Here is a 12232-nt window from a genome sequence, read left to right as displayed (position 1 = left end):
AGATTTACTCTGGTTTGGCAGCCCTGTTATTGCCTATCACTTTAAGGAGTTGAAAGACTGAGGATTGATTTAATTTTCTTTTAGCTTGCGAGCTTTTTTTATGTGGAATCTGTTTCTCACTTGGTTTGCATTTCATCTAGGATAATGCTGGCTATCAGCGCTTGAATAATAATTGAAGTGAAGCAAGCTGTTCAGCCTAAGGTCTCAAGCTGGGAAAGCTCTGTATGTTGCATGCGGGTATTTCAAAAGAATTTAACATTCCAAAATTAAGTTGCAAGTAAACACAAAGGTAGGGAAAATCTGTGCAGCCCTGGCTATGCAGCTACACCATTGCCTTCAGTAGTTTCTCACTGTACCTGAGAGCTAGCCCTTCATGTCCTTTAACTGTTTTCAGCAATGGTATGTAGTAAAGCATTACAGCACTGAGGGATGGAAAATAACATACTGGTGATTTTGAAACATGGATGAGCCGTGTGGAATTGTTTCTCCCACCCCTTCATATGTTTAGCTTCTGTTGAATGGGCCCTTAACAGTTACCCTACTTGAAATTGCACTTTTATTTAGATACAATTAGTGCTGCTAAAACATAGATGCTGGTTGTAGCTTTTGTAATTATGTTGCTACACCTTTAGTTTACAGTAACGCTACACCATTATTGCTCCACCCCTGGTAATCTCTGCTAATAAGAATTTGAAATTGTGACTCAACTGGCAGGGAAAGCAAGCTTATTTTACAGTATCAGTCTGTAAATGGATTGGTGATTATACAGTTTGTGGATTGCTTATATTGAATGCCACTGACACATCCTACTTGAATTTGGCAGATGTTGGTAGTTGGAGATAAATGGTTTGGGGTTGCAGTCTGGGCTCACCTGCAGTGAGTAATGGTAGGCGCCAAGTACTCAGAAAGCTCCTGTCTGCAACGGGCTTGGGTTGTGACTTGGGGGCAGGGTCTTAGTTGGGGGTAGAGGAGCAGAAAGTTGTTCACTTAACGAAACTTAACAAATGTCTACAAAACTATAGTATAGAACTTCTTATCTATTTTTTTTATTATTATTAGATTTCTGTTTGAATTGTTCTAATCCTCTTTATAGTCTTCTATATAAACCATTTTTTTCTTCAAAGTGGGGGGAAAATTCCATTAATGGTCCAAATAGTAATTGCATCTTGTAAGTCACAATTTGGTGGCTTGAAAACATGGGTTAATTAAAACTTCACAGACTGTTTGAACCTTTAAAAAATGTTAACCTTCTCCTACCTTACTTAAGCCAGACATGGCACTGAAACTTCACCAATATATAAGCATTTTTACATGTTTTACTAGCTATTCGCATGCACAGTTACTGTGCTGCTGGTTAGACAATGTGATTTCTTTGTGCTCTGGAGATGAGAGACAAGGAAGGATGTGTTAAATATTAAGAAAATGTCTTTCTATAAGAAATTCTGCCATTTGCATAAAAGATGCTACAAGACACAAAAGTGTGAATTAATCACAGAGGTTAAACTAGAAAAGAAAAAAGTCGTGCTTAGAGAGAGAGAGACGTTCCTGTTGTAGCTATCTATGAATTTATGATACTGCTGATGGATATCTTTTAAACTTCAGAATTAATGAGCACCCTGAGGACAATGAATGATAGTTGGTTAAAAAGGAATAAATGAGTGAAGGGGCAGTACTGAATATAGGGGTTTTTGCTCTGCAGGGGTAGGGCATGCTAAATTCCTTTTGCTGATAGATGTAAAATAATATATGCTGGAAAAAATCATGCTTCAGCCAAATAAGAAATTGCACAAACAAGTTACAGGATAGCCCCTGCAGCTTAGTTCCCTTATAATGTGAAACGAGAGATAGCTAAATAGCATAACTTAAACCAAAAACCCAGCTTTTTCTTTACCTTTGAAACTTCAAGGAGAAATGCTAAGCTTTCAAATGTCAGATCATATCCAAACTGTTAGTGACTTCCTTTTTTTAGAAAAGCAGAAAAGAGTTGGGCTGCCTTGGGACTGTATTTTGCTGTGTACATAAAGCCAGGAGAGGAGTGTACATGTCTGAAACATCCCTTCCTGAGCAGGTGCCTGCAGAATCCCATAACCGTGTACATTTGCAGTCTTTCTAAACTGTTAACGCATTGCAATTCAGTGTGAAGTACTTGCTTAGTATTTTCTTTCTTAGGTTTAAAGTACTTCTCATCAGTTTTGAGCACTCCAAATCAGGGTTGAGGTTTGCTACTTTCTTTACACTGCTCAGGCTGATCCACATGATCTTGATGGTTTGACTGAGAATCAGATGGGCCTCAGGCTGGCACCTCTGGTTTTTTAGAGTCCTGGTACAAAGTAAGATTAGTCACGAGTACAGCAAACCTCAAGGGGCACTCTGCTTTTCAAAAGGCTGCAAGCGTTTGCATTGGCATCTCCTGGCAGTGGATGGTCAGTGTCCTGGTGGGAGTGTGGATTCAGCTTACCTCTCTCGGGGTTACACACTTTATTACCACCCTTGCGCAGGCCTTTGGGTTGCACGTGGTCTCTTGTGTGGCTGTGCCAAACCAATGGCAGTAGATTTGTCAGCAGCCCAGCAGTAACTCTTTAGCTTGTGAATCTGCCACCCACATTACGGAGGGAAGGGAGCAGTGTATTTTACAAGTTTGTCTCATAACTCTTGTTTTTTCTCCACACCAGATGCCTTCGTCTTTGCTCCATTTATAAAATTTTGGGGCAATGTCTGCCACTTCCAAGTTATATGGCATTTAATTGTGAAATTTTATGAGCTTTTCCTTGCCTCTAGAGAAACTTCTTTATCCTTTAAACATCAATTCAGGCATTTGTTGAAAAGCTCTGCATGGCTCACAAACTGGTTTTGATCCCAGTTATCCCTCCATTCCTCTGTCCTCTCGGCCCTTTTCATGAAGAGCCCTCTTTCATATGAGAATTTTGTCCTTATCAGGGCAGAGAGAGTGCCTTTCTGTTTAATAGAAAGCCCTGAGACTTCCCTGTATGATGGGGTTAGACAAGGTTAGACAAGTAATTTCACCTATCCTCATACTTTTTGCATCTCAGGCTGATCAGGTTTTTCTTTACCAAAACAACTTTTTTGATAGGTGAGCAAACTGAGGAATATCTGGCTGCAGTAAGTTGGACAAAATCTTCCCTCCCCTTGCAGAGGTGGAGTTCAAATGGTGAAGAGAAGGAATGCCAGCAGTCCTCCTCCAGTTGGGGGATCTTGTCTGGGGAAACAGCAGTTCTGCGTCTGTTAGTCACAGCAGGTACTGGTTGAACATTATTTGCCAAGGCAAAAGTGAGGCTAATGGGATCTACAATCTGTAGATACTTAACAACTTTAGATTTTGAACTTGGTATGACTGCTGCTGGAGTACTGTGTCTGGTTCTGATGTCACCAGTACAAGAAGGAAACCGGCAAGTTGGGAAGGTCTCCAGTGAGAGCCTTGCAGTGGCTGACTACAGGATCTCAACTGGTTCACTTGGTAAAGAGAATGATTGAGAAAGAACTAAATTATTAGTTTAGTAGTACTTACACAGAGAACAGAAGTATGATATTAGTGGGCTTTGCAATCCAGCTGACACATGTATCTAACAACTGGAAGCTAGATAAAATTGAGAGAAATGTAGCGTCTGCTTTTAATAGTGATAAACACTGGCAAAATGTACCACAATCAAGGACGGATTTTCTGAACCCTGTCAGTGGTGGAGCATGACTCAGTATTTTCAAGAGTTGTTCTAACTCAAATAGACATTAGTTCCAGGAATATCAGAAGCATATCCAGGAAAAATCTAACCTCACATAAAAATTCCTTAAAAATCATACGTACTACAACCTCACCTTTCTCTTTAAATCTGTTACGTGCATTCTTTATACTATGAAATAATGCCTTTCTTTGTATATCCAGACTCTCCAGCAGCTTCTCCTTGTGCTAGGTGCCGTTTATATTGTATATTGGGGACAGTGATGTGAATATCCCTACTGGGTTTGGTCTGAGTGCAGAAATAGCAATATAAAATGATAAAGCAATTATTTTCTTTTCCTGGGCTTTGAGGACAAAGCAGAATAGAGCAACATGAGAGCATTTCTAACCTCTAACCATCCTCATCCCTTTTTAGAACTGTCACAGCTCCTACTTGATAAACAGGTCTATGCTAGTGTTAGGTTTGTAGTGTTAGCATTAGACTGCCCTAGTAGTAATATAAAGGTAGATACTTATGGGTGGCCAGCAGGTCTAGGGAGGTGATTCTGTCCCTCTACTCTGCTCTGGTGAGGCCCCCTCCTGGAGTGCTGTGCCCAGCTCTTGGGCCCTCAGCACAGAAAGAACATGGACTTGTTGGAGCAGGTCCAGAGGAGGGCCACAAAAATCATCAGATCATCTCCTGTGAGGAAAGGCTGAGAGTTGGGGTTGTTCAGCCTGGAGGAGAGAAGGCTGTGGGGACACCTTATTGTGGCCTTCCAGTACTTGAAGGGGGCTTATAAGAAAGATGGGAACAAACTCTTTAGGAGGGCCTGTTGTGATAGGACAAAGGGTAATGGTTTTGAACTAAGAGAGGGTAGACTTAGACGAGATATAAGGAAGAAATTTTTTATGATGAGGGTGGTGAAACATTGGAACAGGATAGGTGGTAGATGCCCCATGCCTGGAAAAACATTCAAGGTTAACCTGATCTAGTTGAAGATGTCCCTGCTTATTGCAGGAGGGGTTGGACTAGGTGACCTTTAAAGGTCCCTTCCAACCCAAACCATTCTATGATTCTCTAAAGCCATATATTAAGCTTACTACCTTCATTAAAGGTGGTGTTTTTTAGTAAACATTCCTGAAGTCTATTCCTTCACTCTACATTTCACTCAGATTCCTTGCATGGATCTCTTGAAAATGAGCCCTAGCTCTGCAGTCTCCTGAGCCTTCACCAGGGCTCTGGATGGCAGCTGTGCTGTGTGATTTTCTTTTTTTTTTTTTTCCTTAAGTAAAGGTGGTTCAGTGCCTGCAGTACTTCATGCTCAGAATTGAGAAAATTGCAATGTTCTCGCAGCAAGCATCAGAATATTTAATCCCCAGGGCTGGGAGGTGCAGTGTTTATATCTCTATTTCTCCAGTGCTTTTAACATCTTGGGTTCCTTTTACAAAACAGGACCCACTACTTTTTTTTTCTTTTTGATGACGAGGAGAGTACAGACAAGACAATAATAACTTCCATTTTCATTGGCTACATCTCTGCCTGTCCTGACATTTCCTGATGACTACCCTGTAGAATTTCAGCATTAGCAACAAGAGCAAAAAGTACTGACTGCACTTGAGGTTTATTAGCAGGTTGAGAGACAGAGAAGAAAAAAGAATATTCCAGAAGTATATTGACTGTGGCAGAATTCAGGTCTGCTTCCAAGTGATTAATATAACCACAAATACACTTGAGAAATAAACGAGTAGGAAAATATTTATATTCTCAGAGTTTCTCTCCCTTAAGCATATACTATTTGTATTTCCTCTCTCAGAGTTTTGCAAAATACTTTTCTATGTAGCTAGTTTATGTGTTCTCCCCATGAAATGTGACACTTCCAAGAATGAGAGAGCTACTGGTTTTTTTAAAGCTTCATCTGTTCCGTGTGTAAATGGTATAGACCGGCTACAACTGATGCTTTAAACAACCCTTTGAATTGAACCATTTTATGGAGAGTCGGCTGACACAGTGGCTTCAAATAATGGCAGTGGCCAGGAGGGCAGATGTGCCTACAACTTTCTCAGCAGTGCTGTCGGTATTTGGTCTGAGTCCTCAAAATAAGTATGAGCAATTCTTGCAAACAACTTAGTGGACAGGCAAGCCTTTACCATTTAAAAAAAACGTATTTCCAAATTTGATCTGCACAATTATATACCTGTCCCAGTGTTTCTGTCTCCAGCAGTGGAGAGTGTTAGATCTTGGAGAAAAGTGCTAAAACTCCCACAGTGGACAATTATGGAATAAGCCGCTCTAAGGGAAAGTTCCTTTCTAACCCCAGGATGCCTCGAAGTATTTCTGTTCCATATAATGTAATTGTAGATCTTCATATTAGTCCTATAAATGCCAAATCCCTTTATTAATCCTTCTGCAAGCTTAGTCCTTTTATAAGTCCATTTTGCACAGTGCCTGTTCAAAAGAAGTAGAAATTCACCTTAAAATAAAAGAGCTTCTTTTTGTTTTCAAAGCAGGACAAGATCTAACTGATAATTTATAAATATATTTCTCTACATGACTAGCCTGATATGTTCCAGTTGAAAAACAAGAATGATTATTCACCCTGGTTGTAGCAATTGAATAAATGATGTTGCTGCTAGAGTATTCATGAGACTTCTTTTTAATGTTATTTTTTGTTTACCTGCTCCAGTTATTCCTATAATTCTTTGTGTAACACTCATTCCATAATCCTTTAAAACATACCTCAGATGTTCTTCAGAGCATCCTACACCTTTTTTTTTCCATGCAGGTTCATGATCTAAGTTTTAAACATGTAATTCACTACTAATCTTTGTAAGAAATAGGATCATAAATTCAGGCATTAAAGATAAATATTAGGCAAATTATAAGGCTAATGTGTTCCCAACTAAGTCATTTTCTGATAAGCATTGACATTTCTGGAAGCCATTTAATTATTGATGTACAATATATCAGGAATGATTAATCAAAAGGGTACCATAAGTTCAAATGGATATAAATTATATGTTTTATAATGCTGACATTATTTAATTTACTAGGATTTTAGTGTAGTAGTCATCTTGGATTAGACAATGTAGGGGCACACTGTGGGAATATTAATTTTTGTCTGACTTCCCACAGATTCTGAACCGGCAGTAACTGGGCGCAGTTTCCAAGGCTAAATCCTACGTAGAATTTCAATATGAATGCATGCCTGAAAGATTGTTTAACTTGTATAATGGTGTCAAACACAAGGAATCTTTCAAAATAAAATTACATTTGCTTCACTGTTCCAGGACTGGGGTGGGGAGTGGTGTTTAACCTTTTAATGATCTTACCAGCAAGACCTATGTTGTACCATAAGGTGGTGAAAAATACTATCATCTGTTTTTATCTGAGATTTAATATTCTAAGGTTACACTGAATAGTTTAGATGCTGTAGATCTTATTTTTCTTTCTAACACAAATTTCGCTCTGATATGGTAGTGCAGATATTGCTTTCTCATTAATATGTAACAGCATAAGGAAAGATCTGGACAGTATGTGTTCTATATTAAGAAATCTATTTTCTCTTCATTATAAAACACAAATATGTTCCTAACAGAACTATCCATACTGTAAGTATGTTTAAATCAGCTGTTACACACTGGTCTTATGCAAAAATGCAGTTCTTCTATACTCAGCTCCTGAACATGCTGTCTGTCGTGCAGGCTGAGTGCTATTTATTGCTAGTAGGTTTGGGTCTGTGGTGATAATTTCTCAGCTCTCCTGAAGGCTGTATAAAGTTTCTGGCCTTTCAACTTTGAAATGAGTTTTCTTTTCAAAGTCAAACTCATCTCTAAAATGTCTTTTCCAGCTGAACAATCAGCTTACCAAAAATCTGCTATGGTAATACAGTACCAAAGTAATTGGGAATCTAAAGCTTTCTAAAAAATAAGTAATTAAAATCAAACAGAAACATTTTGGTAGCCTTCAGGTAAAATCATGTTTTCAGTGAAAATCTGGGTGCAGTTTTAACTAGACAATCTGTACTGAGAAATGTGGGCAGATATGAATGTTTGGGCAGTTTGGTATTTTCTCTGAGTCTGACTTAATCAATCATTCAAAGCAGGTGGAAAGTCCATGATTAGGGCCTTTGGTTATCAGCTCCCTTAAGTGTATTGAGGTAATATTACCCCTCCCACAGCTTCCATGGCAACTGAGGAACATTTAGAGGTTCAGTTCAGCTGCATGCATAAGCGATAAGTAGCAAAAAGACAATAGCTGTCTGACAGTAAGCTCTCCGCTCTCAGTTACCCTCAAGAGCAAGCTAATGGAAGAAGAAAAACAAATACCCCATCTCTGTTACAGGTGAGAGCAGTCCTGGGTTTGCCTGCATCTTGTGCGTGGAAGTATAGGTGACTTTTTAGGCCTCTTGCTTTCCCAGCACACCATCCAGCCATTACTGGAAGTCATGCAGACACATATCAATGTATTACTTTTTTGGCTTTTTTCTTGAGAGAGGTGGCAATGTCAACTGTACGGTCAATACTTTATTAAAAAAGGAAAAACAAGGTCACCTTCTCAGTATGGCAGGCTTCAGACCTTATGATGATGCCATTGCTGAAAATTCATGCAACTTCTTTTTTATTACTACAATATCTGCTCAAGGACTGTGATAGAATCTTTTGTTCAGATTGGAAGAATTAAAGATCAAAATATCTTAGGTAGAATTTGCTGAAAGGCTTGTCATGGGTTTTGCCTATGCGCTGATCATTTTCAGTAAATTGTTTCTAGTGGAGGGGTGAGTGCTGCAGTAAGTTGGCTGTTAATTACTGAAATAAAGGGATCTTGCTAGTTCTTTTTCTTTTTCTCATACATCTCCACTGAAGGGAGGAACGTGTTTTAGGGTGGACATCAGTGCAATTTTAAACAGTCGCATTAAAACACATTTTTAGAAGAGACAGAGTTCTGTATCAAAAGATAAATTGTCCAACAGCCTGAGTATTGAACCTGACTATAAATTATTTAATCAGCTGTAAGGTCACAACTGTGTAAGAAACCTTTCTCTTGTATAGCCATTGGCATGGTTTTTAAAAATAATGTTTGGCTTCCACTACACTTTCTTAAGGCTCATTGTGCCTTTGAAAACACCATGACACGATAACATCCTTTTGAGCTGGCAAGTTCTGTACAAGTGCATGAATTTTAGAGACACATGTATGCAGATGCCTTTACAGAGGTTCCCGGTTGTCTGCTTTGACTCCTCCATGCTCAGTGGGTCTGCTCCTGATGTCCAAAGCTGAGTGATTATCTTCATGAGTGGCCTTTTACCATAGGCATTACTCGATTTTTCTGGGGTGTGTGCTGTTTTCCTAATTGTGTGTTCAAGCTACTTCGGTGTAGGTCAGCATGACTGAGATTTTATTCAGGATCTTAGCTCAATTTTGGATAAACAATGATTTTATTAATGGCAAAGCAATAACATAAGTTAATACAATGGAGCTTTAAGTAAATGAACAAAGAATGGAGAAGCACATGCATCATGTGGTTCAGATGGCTATAAAAGGGCCCGAACCCCAAGGAATCACTGAAGATGAAGGGTGAGGTGGTGCGTGTTGGGGGCATTTTGTGCTTAGTGTCACCCCAAAACAAGTTCTGATCCCTAGGGTTAAAGAATTAAACTGTCATAATTAATTTATGGCAAGGAAAGATTGGGAACAGAGAACAATACTCTGTGGGATAAATCTTGAGGGCTGAATATATGTTTGTATAGATTAATTTTAAAATTGCATATTTTAATGCATGAAATGCTAAGTTTCTATGTCCAGAAGACACTGCAGAAATTGTCACAAGATATTTTCTGTATTTTATAGAGTATATGTCATCTTTTCTCTTTATTAATTATAAGAACTTAGAAACTTAAAAAAAGCTCCATACTTTCTTGGCTAATGAAATTGTTTTTCTGTAGGGAGTGAACCTTGCATACCTAGAGAAAAAAACACAAGCTACATGTTGCATTTGATCAAAGAGTTAACCTCAGTTTTTTGTTTAAGCTTCCCTCTGCAGGGGTCAGACAGCCACAGTACTCTTGTAAAAAGGCTTATGGGCACTGAGCCTACAGCATGAATTTGTAATGGGGAAAAATACAGAAAAGGAGGAGAAGAGTAAGCATTTTGCATTTGAGAGAGAATGGTGTATTCAAAGATGGTCTTATTTACCAGTAGAGAATTTCTACTTCCTTTCCTCTTACATACCATGAAATGTAGCTTAATACTGTTGATCTATTGTATTGGTTTTATGGTGGCTAGCTGCAAGGTTAGGTGTGGGGGACAGCATGCCTATCTGAAGGCAATCTAGTAAGGATTCATTCTGCTGCTGCTGAGTTAAAATTAATCTGTTTAGGGAGATAATTCATCTTACCACTGTTCTTTAAACAGAGTAGAGAAGGCCTCTTCTGTGAGGGTTAGAGGCTTTTCAATAGTCAAAGTTGTCAGCCGAGTGAGCGCTCTGTTGGCTTTCCCTCTGCAGGGGCCTGTGTGCAAAGTGAAAATTCAAGGTTGAAATGGGATCTCTGCAATCATTTATATGAAAGTTGTACAATGATGCCCCTAGATGAAAGAATACATAAAAATTCATAAGATACATGAGGAGCAAATTTCATTAATATTTATCAGCCTTCTTTGTGGAATATACAGATGTTAGCTCATTGTTGCATTTACATGCAGCATACTCAAGACAGGAAAGAAGTAATGGGCAGTAAATTTCAGCAACCTAATACTTCCGAGTATATCTGTACATGGCCACACAGCCAGAATGATAGTGTCCCTGCTTTCAAACGAGCATTCCTAGCTACTCTTTTCCTACTGTCAGTTTGTGAAAACTAATCAACTTTATTAACATCCCGAATTAAGGGACTGCGTTAAGGCAATTTGGTTTTTGAAGGTTGGCCTTCAGACTGTTCCAGTTGCCTACCGTCACAACCCTGGCAATACTGGAAGATTAAATATGATGGTAAAACACCATTTCTGTTAACATAGGTGGTGTTCAACCTCTTGCGCTCTTTCTGAGACAGGACGAAAGTTCAACCTGTAGCTCATCGTGTAATGCTCCTCCAGAAGCGTAGCTGAAGTGGAGAAGGTTGTTTGGAGTTACAAATGTACTAAATCCTATCAAATTCTGCTGTGGCTACTCTTGTTCTTGTGCTAGGGGATAATTACTTGGAACCAAGATTCTTGGCAGATGTACTTTGTGCCGTACCCAAAGATCAGGCTGAGCAGTGCAGTGTAATAAGCAGTGGTGTATAACATGTTCTTCCAATTAGCTATTGCCAGGACCTATTAACAGCACTTTCTCCCATTTTTATTTCCCAGCAAAACACAACAGTAGTACCACTGGAAAGCACAAGAAAACAATTACAATCAGTGCATCAGTTCTAACTAAATGGCAATATATAATCAGTTACTGAGGAGTCCTGCGCTGGTTTCTGTTGACTGATGGGGCTACCCTGAAGTAAAACCACAGAGTGAGCAGTCTTAATTGTGGTGATTCTGCTTATGCCTCAAACTCAGCAGTTTCACCTGCTGTGGTTCTCACCTGAGACCTTCTCAAGTGAAACAGCATCCCTCTCTTCTGGGATGTGGGGAAGATACCACCACCTACCTCTTTATAAAAAGTGCCTATCTTGGTTGATAACTTCATGCGATGCCACCTGCTTCTTGTGATGTCCTGCTATCTGTGGTCATAGTTTCCTGTCATAGATGCTTGTTGTTTTCATGGCAGCTTCCAGGACCAACATAGTATTGGCTTTTGCCTTCTCTCTCTCCTTAGCTGCTGCAGGTCCTGGCTGGGTCTGATGTTGGTTTCCAACAGTGCGTGCCTTCTCCTTGCAGTTTTCGGTTGGGCAAAATGCAATAGCTGTTGAGAGAGTTTCTCCTTAGCCCATGTTTTAGATCAGGTATTTGTGCAGATCTGTGTGAACATCTGTGTGAATTTCTGCTAAGTGGGCCCTCCAGTTTCACAGCATTACTGTGAGAGTCAACTGTCAGCTATAAGATAGCAGCTAGACCCATGCACATTCTCCAGGCTACGCAACAGACTTCAGAGAATTACAGCATTAATCTCTGTGTCAAAGGCAGAAAAAAATTAAATAAAACAATCAAAATTGATGCAGTTCTCTCCGCGGTGGAGGCCAGCTCTAATGGACTGTCAGAGGCACACTCTGGTGTGGAACTGTGTGTGTCAGACCTGGGCAATGCTGACCACACAATGGGCTATTACACAAATGCTACCAGAGAAGCAGTTTCAAACGTCCCTGAAAAAAAAAAAAAAAAAAATCAATGATCTAGAAAAACAGAGTTGAAGAAATGATGATAGGACTGTAAGAGTCCTTCAGGAATTGAGGGCTCTGACCCTGAGAGGATTTTAACTAAATGGCCACTTAGTTGATTGGATTTGCTTGGGGACAGAGGGGTGGAGGGGCAGGGAGGAAGAAGCTTAAATGAAGCTGGATGGAGAAAAGATTCTCTAATAGATCAGACTGAACAATAGTAAGAGCTTTATTACAGTCTTGTTAAAATTCTCCCAGC

The 12232-nt window shown here is 39.5% G+C and overlaps 1 protein-coding gene across 3 annotated transcripts in view; it reads left to right on the top strand.

Moving 5' to 3' along the window:
• Positions 1 to 12232, top strand: part of LOC142054850 (SAM and SH3 domain-containing protein 1-like) — a 565973-nt gene that overhangs the window by 320630 nt on the left and 233111 nt on the right. The gene's annotated exons all lie outside the window — the stretch shown is intronic.

Source organism: Phalacrocorax aristotelis, chromosome 3 (genome assembly GCF_949628215.1).
Source record: "Phalacrocorax aristotelis chromosome 3, bGulAri2.1, whole genome shotgun sequence".
NCBI lineage: Eukaryota > Metazoa > Chordata > Aves > Suliformes > Phalacrocoracidae > Phalacrocorax > Phalacrocorax aristotelis.
Note: the sequence above shows the minus strand (reverse complement) of the source record. Positions and strands in the feature narration are given on the sequence as shown.